Below are 17,073 nucleotides of genomic sequence, written 5' to 3' on the forward strand. Positions count from 1 at the left end.
GCGTATTTTACCTGAACCGTGACACGATCCTGAGCCACCTGTGTCCCCCTCTAAAACCTTACTCTTCCCCAAAAACCTCAGGTGACGCTTCTCAACCGAACAGGCTGCTGATCAACCGTATTCACACGGCGGCCATTCCGGCTTGAACGCTGGAATATTGTTATGCTGCTGAGTCCAATACACATGAAATCTGACAAATTATGTCATCATCCCACCTCCTCTTGATTGATCAGCAATCCGTATTTACAGTCTTGTCCTCAGACCCATAACTTGAGGCAATGTATCAGGCTTTCTGCAGCTCCAGCCGGGGCCACAAAAGTGCCATGCCTTAATAGTTGTCTTCTGGAGTCAAGTTGTCCCTCAGAGCTCATGTCTCCCTCATAAAACATCCGAAACAACGGAGCCCCGACTTCAAGCTCTCATCGTAAGAAGTGGCTGTGATGGTGAGGTATCTGGAGGGCAACACATTCTGATTTTTGAGTTTACTTAGTTTGGATGGAACAAGGACCAATTGTTTCTCCTTATGTGAGTTAAGGGATGCGGACAGAGGGAGGCTCACAGCTCCAGGAGTCCTAAAGTAGTTTTTCAACTGGTGAGTGCTAAAGGTTAGCAGACGGCAGGCCATCATAAAGTACTAAAACCTAAGGTTGGGTGAGATGCCCAAACGTTTATGTTCCCGTAGAAGTATAGGAAACCCATTTGGGTCATTTTGGGGACAAGACTTACAGTTGACCGCAGCCAGGTCAGATGAGTTATGGGAGAAGAGTAGGGAGACAGGTCAACTCCTCTTTTAGTCTATTGGATAATATGTCAAAATGACCAATTAGAAGAAGTGGGTGTTTACTGGAAAAGGTTCTCTAAAGACCGGTGCAGGAGGAGAAGAAGTGGGGTGGCACTTGGTAAATCTCCTGAGAGCAAAGGCTGATAGGAGTTCTGATGGAGCAGAGGGCAAAGCATTTTTGTTTTGTCCACAGATTTGATAATATCAGAAAGCGGCCGCTTCTGATCCGGACTCAAGGCTCTAAATTCTGTTATATTAAAGATTGCTCTATCATTCCACCCAGCCTTGCCTCCGCAGAATTCTTTTATCATCAAACTACACGCCAACACCTCGGAGGAGGAAAGCCCAGAAACCACAATGGTATGTGCCAAAAAGTCACGACATCGCCCGCTCCTCGTCTGCACGAAGTTGAATTCTAGCCACTTTTGCAGAACACCTGAAAAACTATCAAACAAAACATAATCGTGTTAAAAAGTGAGACGGATTCTGCGTGGCTTCATTCTCCTTGGAAGCAAGTGTCGATGAAATGTCTTGGTAAAATAAGACAACGTCTCCAATGAGCCACACGGCCCACAAGTGGCATTTAGCCTGTTTTATTGTGGGCTGTTTTGGTCAAGTGCTGCGTGCCCTCGCATCCAAAAACACCCGCTGTGGACACGAACCATTAGTGCACTTTCAAGTGACCCCTTCCCTGATATCTGCTGTTCACAGCCTTGGCAGTGTTTCTGCCTCCCCTGTTGTCTTGAGCCTTTTTTCCTCACAAGACCACAAACAAATAAGAGCAGCATCCTGTGATGCCTCCCAGGCTTCGTCCAATCCTGCACCCCGGGCCTCATCTCTCTCATCGACCCTCCCTTCCTGCTCCAGTTACGCTACCAGGCATCGATCCGGACCCTCACGTTCTCTCCGCTGCTTCGAATTACACCAGGATGTTTTGCCAACAATCTGTTGCAATGATACATCGTTGACATGATTGGGTGTTATTCCTTTTCACCGCGTGTTACTGATTACTGTGATTTACCTGAGGGACGCTTGTTCTGCTGTTCAGCTTCATCTCACAGATGTAAAGTTCCTCGGAGGCGGGAGATGATGATGTGAGACAGTGAACGAGACAAAAGTTTTGAAGGAAATGTACAACTGTAATGTTGATCTGAGCAGAGGGAGAGAATTATGCAGTCTTGTGTAGTTGCTGGTGTGTGTAGGCTGAGACGAACATCGCATAAAGTTACATGAAAGTGTAACCCTGATTCCTGCGGTCTTAATTTCGTACAGCTGCAGAACAAAAAAGACATTCAGTGCGATGTTTGTCATTCACTGTAGCAGGTGACCTGCTGAAGGATCATTTGCTCCTGATGCTGAGAGGCTTTCACAGGATATTTCATTCAGAGCAGGTGATGCTCATTAAATATGCATGGCTCGGGCTATTATATTAGAAAATCACAAGACGGAAGCCCTAAACAGCCATGCATTCATATATTTTATTTCCTCCGTTTTCCCGTGATAACGAGTTAATTTCCTCCGTTTTCCCGTGATAACGAAACTTTGTTTCCCCGAGATAACACACCTTCGGACACACCGTAAGAGCTTGTACCCTTTATCAGCCAGGTGCACAGTAAATCATTTCATCACGTTCAGCAAAAATCATGCAGGCACACTTCAAACACGCACACACACGATTCACAGGAACACAGATGTTCTCTGTTCACAGCGAGACGCTTTCAAAATAAAAGTCCCGCATTTAGCGTATAACATAATTAATGAAATAATAACCTGGCTTCAAAGAAAATCAGTTAACTAAATGAAAACAAGATGTTCTTATTAACAATTATCACATTAAAGGTCATTTACAGTCGTTACACTAACTGACAGACTCATTCACACACACACACACACACACACACACACCTTATTACATCGTTATCTTGAGATCTCGACAAAAATTATCCCGTTATCTCGGGAAAACAAATGAAATTCTCGTGTCGTTATCACGAGAAAACAAAATTTCGTGATCTCGAGAAAATTATCTCGTTATCACGGGAAAACGGAGGAAATAAAATGTATGAATGCATGGCCGTTTAGGGCTTCCGTAACCACCGACGAGAAGCGCCTTTCACAAGTAGGTGTACCGATTTTGGCTCATTACGTCTGTGATACAGCTCAATGTTTGTCCATAAGAGGAAAGTAACTCTGTGAAGCGGGACTCGTCACCATCTGCCTCATCACGTGAGACATATTGATAGATAAAGAGGTTAGTAACATGAAACTCTCATGTCCGAGAGTTTCTTCTCCCCGCTGATAAGAGATAACATCTTTTTTTCTGTACTTGAGGCCATCGTGTCCGGTTCTGTACTCTGGCCCATTTGCCCCCCCCTCCCCCGTTCTATTAGTTACCCTCCTGGGAGGCAGAGCAGCAGCTGTCCTCAGCCAATCATCCATCACCGTGTCCTCTGGGTGTGGGTGCAGGAGAGGAGCAGCCATCCTATCTATCAGCCTGCAGAGGCGGCGAGGCAGAGCTCAGGCTGGTAATGAATTTAGTCAACGAACAACAGGTTTCACTAAAACTCACTTGTGGCCTCGCTTTTAAAATTTTTATGGGCTACTTTTTTTTTTTCATTTCACTCGCGTCTCGAAATGCTCTGCACAGTTTTCGAATGTTTTATTTATGTGAACTAATTTGCAAGCGTGGTGTTGTGAGATTAACAGTAACTCTGTAGATAGCAGCACCGCGGTATCAAAGCCCCGCTGCTCTCAGCGCGCAGAAGTTTCTGTTAAGTTGACTTTTTGGCCTTACAGTAAGACGATGATGAGTCCATTCAGAAAGTTAACGTCTGTTTTTGCACGACGCCGCTGAATTGATTGACTCGAGCGGATGCAGCTGCACCGGTGCTTTGCAGCTTTGTCACGTCTCTGTTGCTGCCGCGCGAATCTTCACTGGAAGTGTTGTGAAGCAGAACGTCTTCAAGCTGTCTGCTCATCACATTTTCAATAGAGTCGAGGGTTGTTTTGATGACATTCTTTGTGGCTGAATTTTCCCGTCACTGCTGCTTTTTTTATCTTTATTTCAGATCTATAGTCTCTGAGGAGAGGGTGTTAGCTTTGGAGGAGAAGTGAATAAACAAGAAAAAACAGGGTTTTTGCTCAGTGAACATAAAGACATGGCCACTAACTCGCATGCCCATGGTTCAACTTTAAATTCATGTCACTGACAGAACACTTTCACACCTTCACCAACATGAACAGGCCAGGAAAAAATATCCGGCCCGTCCTCATCAAAACAACAACCATGTGAAATTCATCATAACTGTAACTAATGTTGGAGCAAAGGAGGAAGTCGGATGAAGTCGTATAAAAAGCGAGAGAGTCTGCAAATCCAGGAGAATTTACGACCAACACGTTCTCACTCCCAAGACCCTGTAGCATCAGTTCTGCACGTGAAGGACTCGTTCAAGTTTGCAACAATGCGTAATAAGAAAACATCTGATTAGGATTTCAAATTAAGTCTTCCCTCAAAACTGTTCCCTTCTTTTGGATCATTTTTTATGTTGTGGACTCGTCACTGTTTGGACAGAATGAGGCGCGAAAAATTACCTGGTTAGGTTTAAGAAAAGATCATCGTTTGGGTTAAAATAATTACGGGCAGTCTCTTAACTTACGTAACAAAACGTACATGAGTAATGTAGCTCATAAATGATGTTAGACACTCAGATAACAGAAGTTGCGTCATTTACGTACATTAACTTACTTAAAGGGATAGTTCGGGTTTTTTGAAGTGGGGTCATATAAAGTACATATCTATAGTCGATCTGTTTCCTACCGTAATCACCGATCAGCGCAGCCTCAGTTTGGAGAAGTAGAGAGCCGCTCCAGCCCAGACGCTCAGCTTTGTACTGCAGTGAACGGGGTTCAGCAAAAAAGCAAAATTAACCACCTGAAACAAGGCTCACGTAAAAAAATCTATATCAGGTCAAGTGTATGTTGTATAGGTAAAATTCACACTGCTTTACATCGCCGTCAGACCGCGCTTTCTTTTGGCACTACATTTTCTCAACCGCAGAACCCCCGTATCCCTACACATGAGCACTAATGCGGAAGGATACGGAGAGTTACATTTCGTTTTTATCGAAAGTAAACCTCTCGTCCAGCCGCCGCTCGCAGATCAGCTGTTGCCCAGTTACGCTCATGCGTAGGGATACGAAGGTTCTGTGGTTGAGAAAATGTAGTGCCAAAAGAAAGCGCGGTCTGACCCTGATGTAAAGCGGTGTGAATTTTACCTATACAACGTACACTTGAACTGATGTAAATTTTTTTAGGTGAGTCTTGTTTTAGGTGGTTAATTTTGCTTTTTTGCTGAACCCCGTTCACTGCAGTACAAAGCTGAGCGTCTGGGCTGGAGCGGCTCTCTACTTCTCCAAACTGAGGCTGCGCTGATCGGTGATTACGGTAGGAAACAGATCGACTATAGATATGTACTTTATATGACCCCACTTAAAAAAAAACTGAACTATCCCTTTAATATAATTTTTTTTAAATCACTCTGGACTCCTCGTCACCACCGGGATGCTAACCGGGGTCTCCGGAGGGAAAGTCCAGCGTGTGATCCATCAAACCAACCCTCAACTTCTGCTTTTCTTAAGAACTGGTGCCTAAGTAAAAATAAACCGAAACCATAATTATTGTATCTGTGTGATAATTTTGCCCTCTGTGCAACATATGATGCCATGCTGTATGATAATTTGACCTTCTGATGACGCTGACAATAGGTTTTAGTCCAAGCCATCTCATTTTTATTCACTTCCCGACATGATCAGGATTGCAAAATATGGATTTTAGCCAAAAGTGTTGCTGTAGGCTATGACGATGAAGGACATGTGAGCACGGCTGTTTCTCCTAATGCTGCTTAATATTCATTTGCAGCAGCTCGGAGGTGAAGCTTGAGCTTTATCCAGCTAGGGTCACTATCCATTGACATATTCAGTTGTTGGTTATAGTGGTAGCGAATTGTCTCCGATAACCAGCAAAGTCAGAACTCTCAGTCAGGCTAGTCAGGTCTTGCTAACAGCTTCTTTGAGGCGCTTTCTACATTTGGGTTTGAAAGAAACTTCTGCATTTATAAAAGTGTGTTTGCAATGCTCCAGGGTTTACATTACCAGGTTTATAGTACATTAATTATATTCACAGATGATTGTGTTTTTTTTTTATTTATGCCTCTGAAGCGAACACGTATGAAGCCTCCAGCACTACCTGAAGGATTTGTATAAAATATGCCCACAAATACGACAAATTTACATACAAACATGTAAAATATATAAGATAGATCGAATTTATTCTTTTCGCATGCTGGATTAAATCGTGTTCTCTCGCCTTCTTTCCAGTGTTTCATACAGGATGTTCCTTGTGCTGTGTTTGATGTCACCGGTGTGATTCTTTCTTTAAAAAACATCAATGAGACAACAATGGCACGAATTGATCAAACACTATCATCCTCCACAGCCGGCGACGAGTGCGGCGCCCCGTAATACTGAAGCTTTGATTTTCTTAACAACACTCAGAGAAACACTCTGACTGATTCTATATACTGTTAACATGTATTTTCATTTGTATACCAGAGATATTGTGAGGATTGTAGTCAAAGGTTAAACAACTTTCCCGCCTGATGTTGTCCAAACATTGTTGTCAGGCTAAACTGAACAGCAGATCAATGAACCAGCTCAACTGATCAATACATCCAGCAAGCTAGCAATGCAAATGGAAATGTGACACTTAAAATGGTGAACTACGATAACTTTTCACATTTATTGTTCAGAATCACACCGCTTCAGGATTGAATGTTGGATATACACGTTTCTAAATTACCTTTTATTTAAATTTGATCACTGAAACTAAAACGGCACCTTAACTCTCTATCTTAAAAATCCACTAAGTTCCACTTTGCTTGGTATTTAATCTTATTATTAGAACTGCTAAGCATCTTATTGTATATAGTGTATAGTTTTGCATATTGTCCATAGTACTGTTTTTAATGTCAATATTGTGTATTGAACTGTTGTTAATATATATATATTGTTAATAATGCCCTTACCTCTCGATTGTATTTTTGATTTATTTGTGTTTTTGGTTCATTTGTACCGCTGCTACGATGACTCTATCTATCTATCTATCTATCTATCTAAAACTAGAGCGTACTGTGTGTTAATTCTGTCATCCAGGTGTTATTGATCACATTCAGCGACTAAATGTAGTGTTCAATCTCCCTCCTACCATTGCATTTATGTCACAACACCGCCATTGTTCAGAACATCTGCCCCCTTCAAGTGTCTGTCAGTTTGTGCACTAGCTAATGTTGCTCAAGCTAGTGTTGTGACCAGAATTGTCACCCCGAATCCTCAGGACCTCAACTCTGTAAACACTGGAGGGAGAGAAGACTGAATGATCACACAGAGTCAAAATTAACTTCCGCCTGTTGCAAGAGGGAGAACTCAACAGCTCAATACAGATCACGTGACCTGCTCCTGCAGCTGTACCCCAAGAGTTCCGAGTTTTCCTTTGTTTGCAGGCTCGTTTTATTGCAATCAAAGGGGCGTTACATTTCATAAAGCATAACCATATTTAGATACATTTTACAGTTTGCTCCACATCTTGTTGTTTGGTTGGGGGTGTTTTTAGGGTAGGGGGTGTTTTAAGCCATAAATGGGTGCATTCACACTTTGCTTCATATCCTGGTTGGGGGTGTTTTGCTTCCCCCCCCTGTCGTACCATCCCCTGTGCTCAAGGACGCATATTTGTATCTTACTCCTCTGCTTCACTTTTGCTTTTGTAACTTTCCACTCTCTCCTATACAGGGGTTACTCTATGTGTGCATAATAGACTGTTTGTCATCTGAATATCATAAAGCATAGAGAATATAAAAATCCACAATTCCCCCTTTTGAACTCATATATAGAGTTCAACACCAATAAAATTCAAAACAAACACACACTTGATATAAAAACAGCAAGAAGTATGGATACAGTATAAATCAGCGAGTAAAAAATAGCATAGTTAAGCTAAAAACGGTCAGCAACATCTTCTTCATCTGAGTCTGGAGATTTATCGGTCAGAAGCGGCACCATGCGAGTGGAATCTTGTGAGTGAGGAGCGATAGCTGTTGTGATTAGTCGATTGATCAGGGAGCGAATACAGGGAATACAACAGCACCCACATAGGGTCAAAATGGCAGTGAACACTGCGACGGACAGTAGTACGGAAGCTACAAGGGACTTGTACCTTCCGAACACATTCATCCATGACTCCCACATAGACGTGTCCACTCCAGAGTGCTCCTTCATCTTATGGTTAAGTGTACGCAGCCCCTCGATGGCCTGAGTAAGACTTCCATCTGGAGCGGTGTTGTTAGGGATAAACGTACAACATTGGACCCCGAAAATAGCGCAAACGCCCCCTTTTTCAGCCAACAGCATATCGAGCGCGATACGGTTTTGGTACGCCATAAGAGAGGTTGCGGAGAGTTGCCCATGTACAGCTTCAAAACCTTTCAATGTCCAATTCCCTAGGCTTTGGACATTGTAATGAATGTAATTAATGCGATCGACATTTTTGTTGATGGTGCACCACCAACAAATAGTGGACTCCCATCCTGCAGCCACTTGATCCGCAATTTTATATTCATCCGGTACCCCCCGAGGAACGCCTATGGCATCAATGTATGTTGGATCGTTGGGCGGTTTCCACGTCTTAATCGCGCGTTTCTGCCGTGTGGACCAGTCAGCTGCCCATATAGACCCTTCAGTCCGCATGAGTTCATTGGTCGAGATAGGAGTGATTGTTATTGGCAAGAGTAATGTCACAAGCGCGCACAGCCCAAAGGTATTGATAGGCAGTCTATCGAACAGTTTTTTATCGCCACACCACCACCATATATCTGCGCGAGGTGTGGAGGTAAACTTAGTTAACACAGTGTGCGTGTAGTTGCACCAGGAAGCTGACACGGTTCCGATAGACTGCTCTGTTCCGGTGAGGTTCACACAGGAGAAATTACCGGGCGCTACGGTGGCGGAGAAGAGAGGTTTCTTACTTACGGCCTGAGTGACTGGGAATATTTGGTCCCATATTTTACAATTGCCTGACGGATTTGTGTTGTTCATTACATCGAAAACGCAATCTGGAATTAACGGTGCCGGAACGATACGTAGCAACGGTCGCGCACCCATGCAAACTATGCAAGATTCACCTGTTGCATTCGCAGCTTGTTCTGCGAGCAATAGCCAATTATTGGAGGTACCGGAGATTCCCGTTGCCACCTGAAACCAATCATCGGTGGAGGGGTTAGAGGGAACTAGATAGAACCCGGCATCCAAGGCAGCTAAATTAAGAGCGGGGCGTGTGTCGTTTGCCTGAGCCGGGACTTCGCAGATCATAAATTTGAACGAGGGGTCAGTTCTGGTGGGCGAGTAAGCCCACCAGAGGAAACCCCAACACGTGCTACCCGATGCTCCCTGATAGTTTTTAGGTTTCAGAGGTTGGGAGGTTAGGTTTACGGAAAGGATGAGTCCTCTCTTAGTTTTGTTCATGCTTATTACCTGTTGGTGATGTTTAGCCCAAACGCTTGTGCCTAACTTTCGCCATTTGTGATTTTGGTCATCTACCAGTGTGTCCCACCCTGTTCGTTGTTGATCGTCTGTGAGATACCAGTAATGATTTTGCCAACCCTCCCCTGTCTGTCCGTGCCTATTTCTTAACGCGCTCCAGGGTACCAAAACTACAGTGGAAGAGTTTGAGGCGACGCAGAGCATTGGAATGGAGGCCTGAGCTTTTACCTTTCCACATCGCTGCGCCGGGGACTGAGCGGCGGAGGTCTGCCGGGACTCTGGGAGTACTGAGAGAATGATGCACAGGGTTATAAAAAACATCGCGGCGTTTTAAGGTGTGTCGTTACAGGTTTGGGTGGGTAATTCGCAGTAAATTCCGAACACAAATGTCACGATAATCAAAGCGACTAATACCAAAATTGCAATTTCGTGCCCATATTGAGGCATAACTATGGCTCCTACTGCTCTAGCAAAACAACCACGGAGTGCGGTGTCCGTTGTACTCTCTCACGTATCGATTATCTCGTTCCTCAGTATATAGGCAAGCGTAATTAAGATATATTTCCACCCATTCACGAGTAAACGTATATACTGGTGTTTTTCCAGTCGGTTCTGTATTTATGAATAAGGCTAACCCTTCATCCAAATAGTGATGTACCGTAAAGGGTCCGATTTTTCTACACACCCAGAGTCTTTTATCGCAGGATAGAGCGTATGGAGGCTGCTCCTGGTATAGGCTGAGTCTGTGTAGATGTTTACTTCCTGTTCTTGTGCTATTTTTAGAGCCTCAATTACAGCCACTACTTCTGCTCTTTGGGCGGACTGTGTTCCTTCAAGTCTCTCTGCTTTTAAGACAACTGTCTCTTTGCCCTGATCTTCTACTACTGCGTATGCAGCGCGGAGTCCATCTTGTTCGTGTCGGAAACAACATCCGTCTGTGAAAAGATCTCTAGCTCCTTCTATCGGGCTGGCCTGTAGGTCTGTTCTAACCTTTTCATCTTTTGCTGCTCTTTCTACACATAGGTGTGGTTCTCCTGCACCTATCTGGTCTGCCATGTTTATCCCCTCGTGTGTGAAGGTGATGTTTGGTGCTTCTAAGATTTTACTTAGTCGTCTCTGTCTCAGTGTGGTCAGCGTAAAAGTTTCTGAGTTAACATACGCTACTACACTGTGTGTTGTCAGGATTTTAAGCTGGTGCCCCATGACGATGTGCGCAGTTTTTTGGATGATTTTTGCTATCCCTGCCGCATGTTGCGTGCAAGGAGGATGCCTTCTTTCCATGTTATCTAGCATTATGCTCACAAACATGAGAATCACTCTCTCTCCCCCTTTTCTCTGGAACAGGATGCCATTAATGCATCCATCTGTTCCAGAGACATCAAGGAAAAACGGTTGTTTGTAGTCGGGTGTTGCAAGTTCAGCAGCGGTTGCAAGGGATTGTTTTAGTTCGATAAAGGCTTTTTCCGCCAGTTGTGTCCATTCTACTTTAGCCGAAAGATTTCGCATGCCCTGATCCCTGACCAGCTGCCGGAGTGGTTGAGTCAATCCCGTGTAGTTCGCCACGAAGTTTCTACTGTAGCCTGTCAAACCAAGAAACGATAATACGTCTTTTACCTTCTCAGGTTTGGGGTGATGTAAGATCGTTGATCGATGCGCTGGAGACAAGCCCACCCCCTTTTGTGATACCATTCTTCCCAGAAATGAGACCTGTTTACGAGCAATTTGTAATTTTGATTTGCTGACTTTGAACCCTGTTTTGGCCAAATGTTCAAGGATAGTTTTGGTGGCAGCTAGACAAAGGGCGGCGGAGGGCGCGGCGATCAATAAATCATCAACGTATTGGACCAGAGTGGTGTTCTCTGGTAGCGCACAATCTTTTAGCACTTCCTTGAGTACCTGGTTAAAGATACCTGGGGAAAGGGCGAAACCTTGTGGGAGTCGGGTGTAGCGCAACTGCTGGCCTTGATATGTAAAAGAGAAAATGTCACGGCATTCTTCAGCGAGTGGTAGACAGAAAAATGCGTTGGCTAAGTCAATGCATGAAAACCATGTTTGTGATGGATCGAGGTTAGCCAGAGCCACATAGGGGTTAGGCACTGGCACCGTGGGCGTAAGAAGTATGTCATTAATACACCTTAAGTCATGTGCCATTTGATATTTCCCTGTGCCTTTCTTCTCTACTGGTAAAATAGGGATGTTCCAAGAGGAGTATGATTGCTCTAATACACCGGCTTGTAACAATCCTTCGATTGTGTCTGCTATGCCTGCCTCTGCCTGAGGTTTATGCGGATATTGTCTTATCCATAGCGGCGAATCAGTTTTCACTTTAAATGTTACTGGGGTACAATTAGTGAGCCCCACGTCCGTGGGACCCTCAGCCCACAAATGGTCAGGCAGTGAGGAAAGAATTTCCTGTGCCAGGTAGTGATCTGTTTTTTCTCTACCGTGCGAGCGAGTAATTTGATCATGTTGTAACGTCGCTATATCTGAGCTGTTTGTCAAGATTTTATAGGTGCGCGTAGAGTCAGAGAATAAAACCTGCGGAATTTCAGTATGTCTCCAATCCGAGACACTTAATGCCCTTTTTACCATCCCACCTAATTCTTTAGCCTGATGCTGAGGATGTACAGCCAGCGAAACATGAGGGGCAGCTTCGTCCTCCATCATGTACCACTGCAACTGTTCAGGAGCCAAATCAACACCCGCAGCCACCCCTTCTGGTGCAACGTAAATGTTTTGACTATGTACATCCCAACACACCCCTTCAAGTTGATCCCTGAATTTCTCCTGATACCAATCAGTTTGTTGTCTATCATAAAACAGAGTCACATGCGGAGGGTCGGGGGGAGAGACAAACGGTTCGATTTGGGCTATCAAGGGCTTCCACTGCAGGTACGCAGAGAGGATGCCAGATGTGTCGGGGGTCTCTGGCTTTATCATGCCCCAGTATATGTCCGCGCATGCTTCTTCGACGGGAGCCATCAAATATTGACCTCCGGAGGGAGTGCCTGAGCAGTGTAAGGTGGTATGGTCTGGTAAAGTCACTGCGAGCCCGTCCGGGCTACACAAAATGGAGGCTCCCAGTTTGATGAGGAGGTCCCTCCCCAACAAATTCGCAGGGACGGTGGGGGAGTGGACAAAACTGTGCATCAGTGTTTGCCCCCCAATTTGAGTCGTTAGTGGAATAGTAATTGGCAGAGTTTGTTTTTCCCCAGAGAAGCCCATGACCGTAATGCGCTGTTTCGAGAGTTTGTCAGGTGGTGCCTGAATAAGTGTGGAACAGGTAGCACCCGTATCCACTAGGAAAGGGAGCACGTCTGTGTCGACCTTTATCGACAGCATCGGGTCTGCCGGATTGCTGCTGTCGGAGCCTCTCCGTGGGGTGTGCTATTGTTGTTGGTGCGCCTCTCCGTCCCAGCGTTCCCATCCGAACGCGGGAAGCTGGCGCGCCGCCGGAGCACTCTGCCCGCGAGGCTGTGGAGGTTTCTGCTCTCCAATGTGTGGACAATCTCTCACCCAGTGTCCTGTCTCCTCACAATAGTAGCAACGACCTCTCCCTTGTCCTCCCCTAGGTGGACCGCCCCTTCCACGCCCGCCTCCCCATGAGCCTCTGCCCCTACCATACCCCCGCGTGGGCCTCTGCTGTTGGTTTTGATTTTGATAAGGAGGTGGCTGGACCCAGGGTGGTGTTGGGTAAAGGTCTGGGGTTCCTGCGGCGCCCTGTGTAGCTACCAGCACTTTTTATCAGGCTTTTTCTTATCGTTGGCTTTTTGCCTGGCCTCTGCCAGCTGTATTTTCAGTAATTGAGCCTGCAGGTCTTTTACTGTCTGACTCTCATCCTCTACTTTATCCTGAGCTCGCAACAAATGATGTATGAGGTGGCGGTCCCACACTGTGGAATCGCAACCTGCCATGTCAGGGTTATTTTCCATGGCTTTTCTCACCTCCTCTGGAACACCCTTTAAGACGGCCGCCCTATACCACTCTCTCTGTACGCCTTCTTTTCCGGGGTGGCACCCGGTTTGTTTGATCCACATGTCCTTACTATGGTCTAAATACTCACGCGGGCTTTGTTTTGTGTCCCATTTTAGCTTTGGTACTGCAGCGGCACTAGGAAGAGGATATTTAACCCTCATGGCCTGACCCATTTTTGTGCTAACAGTAGTAAAAGGGATATCATCTCTGTCTTTATTTGTGCCTGCATCTTCCTCAAGGTCCCGTACATCAGACCCTGTAAGGCATCTACTTATTACTGCCCTGAAATCTCCTAACGCGAGCTTTTGGCCAGCTGTCAATTTATCTAGCTGACTCAACCATAAGGACCCTCCTTCTGCCACGGGGGGTAGTTTATCCACTAAGGCTTGGACATCACCTATGGGGAATGGACGGTACTGCATAGTATTGCTCGAACCTGCCTGTATCAGTGGGAGTTGATATCGGATAGGTGGTCTAGATGAATGTCCTGTCTGAGACCTAGTTTGCATGCGGGCCTTTTCGGTCAGTTCCTTCATAACCCGGTGTGACTCTTCGATCTCTTGTTCTAGCTGTTCTAACGCTTTTCCGTCGTTATCTTCGCCCCATACTCCCCTCGCATGCATTGCCACCTCAGCTTCCTCGTCCCTATAGGGTCCTGATTCCCATCTGCCTTTTGCTGACATTTCAATCTCCCCTTCTCTGTCTTCCCTTTCATGTAGGAATCGGGCAATTTTGTCTTCGACTATTTTTCTTTTTCCTCCTGCAATTGTATCTGTGTCAATTTTTCTCTAAGTAGTCTCTTTCTTTCTTCTGATTTGTCTTTTCCTCCCTGTGCTCCCTGCACCCACCTATCTATATCGGGCCCGCAGGCCCCTTCTGGTGTCTTTGCTCCCTCCTTTTCTTTCGGCCGCATCCATTTTATCAAATCCGCCTCAGAAAGGCCTAACTGCACTTCCTGATTTGTTCCGTCTCTCTGTCCCCTTAATAAAAACGGCTCTGGCTCAATATGATTTGTCTGCTTCTGAGCAGTGTCCTGCCTTTGGGGTGTGGGAAGCGGTGCGTGAGATGTTATTTCTGAAGCTGCCGTAACGCTTATACCGCTACGTGATTCTGTCCAGTCACTATCTTGGGCGTTATCTATATAGATTTTCCCTGATGTTATCTGCAGTGAGGGATATATACCCGGTGTAGGTTTAGTAAGCGGAGCACTTGGACATGCAGTCGAGTACGGTGGGGGATTTGGAACCGGGGGGTTGTCTATTTTTTGTTTTTTGGACTCTTCAGTCATGAGGTGTTTTACTCCCTGCCACCACATAGCCCATTTGCTCCATTGAGCTCTCTCCTCACTGGCTTTTGCCTGTGCTTTCTTATGCTTTCCCTTATTTATGAGTCCGCATGTTTTCCCTTCCTCTATCTCTTTCTCCTCCCTTTGCTTGGCTTCCTCTTCTTTTTTCCAAAACTCAGCCTTTAAGTTACCTTGACCTTGCATGCTTCTCTTTTTCTCCTGCATCAATTTTATCACTGCTGCTTTTAGCTTAGATTTTTCTTCTGCCGCTGACCGGGGTTCGTGTGTTCGATCTATCACTTTATTGAGAGCCAACACCTGCTCCTCGACAGTCCTAAGTCCCGTAATCGGTCCCCACCCGTCATCATCTATTTCTCTGTCAAACTCGCCGTCCATTGTTTTTCTCAGTTATTTCAGTTGGCGGTGTACTACAAGTTTTGTTCCTCTCCGTACTACAAGATGTTACTTCCTCAATTCAGAGTTTGAGTGACTTACTTCAACAGGCCACTGCGTATGTTAACACCGTTAGGTTTCAACAGTGCTGCTGCTTCAGTTCACTTTTGCTCTGACATTCACACACATACACATTCATTCATTACCCTCTAATTATGGACTGCTCACAGTAGCGCTATGGTCTTGCTAGTCCCTGGCCTGCTCACATTTATTTCACTGGTCTTGCTAAGCCTGTTAACTCACATTTATTTCACTGGTCTTGCTAACTTTTATTCTGAGTAGCTCACATTTATTTCACTGGTCTTGCTACTCTGTGTGTGTTTTCTCGTGTTCTGGAAAGGAATGCTTTGACTCACAGGACTTATCTTCTCTGTTCTTGCTGCTTCAGAGCATTTAGAGACAACTCACGTGGGATGTCATGCGATCTTGAAGTCTCCAAATGTTAAAACAGCTCACAGTTATTTTTATTTTTATTTTTTTTTTTTCTGGTCTCGTTATCTCAGGGGCTGGAGATAACTCACAGTTAATTGCTACATATGTGTTTGTGTTCCTATCCCAAGTTCTGGCCGACTGGAAACTATGGCACGCTATGTCCCTGGTATCCAGTCCTTGCTGTGAATCTAATCTTCACAACTGACACCAAAACTTTATATATCTGTAATTTGAGATTCCGTCCACTTACTGCAGCGACCACCTAGATAGTGCGATCGTGTTTCAGTTTTCAGTCACTCAACATTCACACCATGTGTTTTGCCTGGTCTTGCCTTTTCTTTTTTCTAGCTTTCCTTGATTTAGCATTTGGGGATCCTCAGCCCCCGGGACTCAAACCCAGCTGTACAGCCCTGCTGTTTTAACAGCCCCTCGTCAGAGAACTGTGGGAGTCGCCACTCTCAGGATTTACACACACTTCCTTATTCTTAAGTTCATTCACTCACTCTATATATCATAGTGTAATCATTCACCTCGTCCCCCACTAAATTTGCAGACTTTAACTACTAGGATTTAGGACACAATAATTTAGTTCTATGCCAATGCAGAATAAAGATCTGCTTACCTTAAGTATGCCGGCTTGTGTCCCTCGTCCGTTCGTATCGGTCTTTCGTTTCTCAAATCACGTGATGAGGTCCGCTTTTGTCAACTTGGAGTTGATCCCGGACGAGCCCCCAAAATTGTTGTGACCAGAATTGTCACCCCGAATCCTCAGGACCTCAACTCTGTAAACACTGGAGGGAGAGAAGACTGAATGATCACACAGAGTCAAAATTAACTTCCGCCTGTTGCAAGAGGGAGAACTCAACAGCTCAATACAGATCACGTGACCTGCTCCTGCAGCTGTACCCCAAGAGTTCCGAGTTTTCCTTTGTTTGCAGGCTCGTTTTATTGCAATCAAAGGGGCGTTACATTTCATAAAGCATAACCATATTTAGATACATTTTACAGTTTGCTCCACATCTTGTTGTTTGGTTGGGGGTGTTTTTAGGGTAGGGGGTGTTTTAAGCCATAAATGGGTGCATTCACACTTTGCTTCATATCCTGGTTGGGGGTGTTTTGCTTCCCCCCCCTGTCGTACCATCCCCTGTGCTCAAGGACGCATATTTGTATCTTACTCCTCTGCTTCACTTTTGCTTTTGTAACTTTCCACTCTCTCCTATACAGGGGTTACTCTATGTGTGCATAATAGACTGTTTGTCATCTGAATATCATAAAGCATAGAGAATATAAAAATCCACACTAGCTAACATTTCTACTGTTAGTTAGCACAGGTTGACGATGATAATGCTAGCTAATGTTAACATTGCTAATATAGGCTAGCTAATGTTAGGGCAGTACTGTAGGCTATCCAGGATGAAAACTGTAAAAGTCAGCCATTCCTACTTTTTGGGGGTTTTCCCACGATCTGGCAACTACGAGGCACCAGAGGGCGCCAGATTAGTTTTGGTGGCCATTTGCAGGATTGCGGAGAAAAATAACCCAGAAAAAACACAACACAATAC

General features: G+C 45.1%; 1 protein-coding gene across 1 annotated transcript in view; it reads right to left on the reverse strand.

The window, feature by feature from the left end:
* chst8 (carbohydrate (N-acetylgalactosamine 4-0) sulfotransferase 8) overlaps positions 1 to 16,804 on the reverse strand; it is a 226,733-nt gene extending 209,929 nt beyond the window's left edge. The window contains exon 1 of the mRNA XM_030413607.1: positions 16,134 to 16,804. The gene's annotated coding sequence lies outside the window, so the exon portion shown is untranslated. The remainder of the gene's footprint in view (positions 1 to 16,133) is intronic.
* Positions 16,805 to 17,073: the final 269 nt, after the last annotated feature.

Source organism: Sparus aurata, chromosome 4 (assembly GCF_900880675.1).
Source record: "Sparus aurata chromosome 4, fSpaAur1.1, whole genome shotgun sequence".
NCBI lineage: Eukaryota > Metazoa > Chordata > Actinopteri > Spariformes > Sparidae > Sparus > Sparus aurata.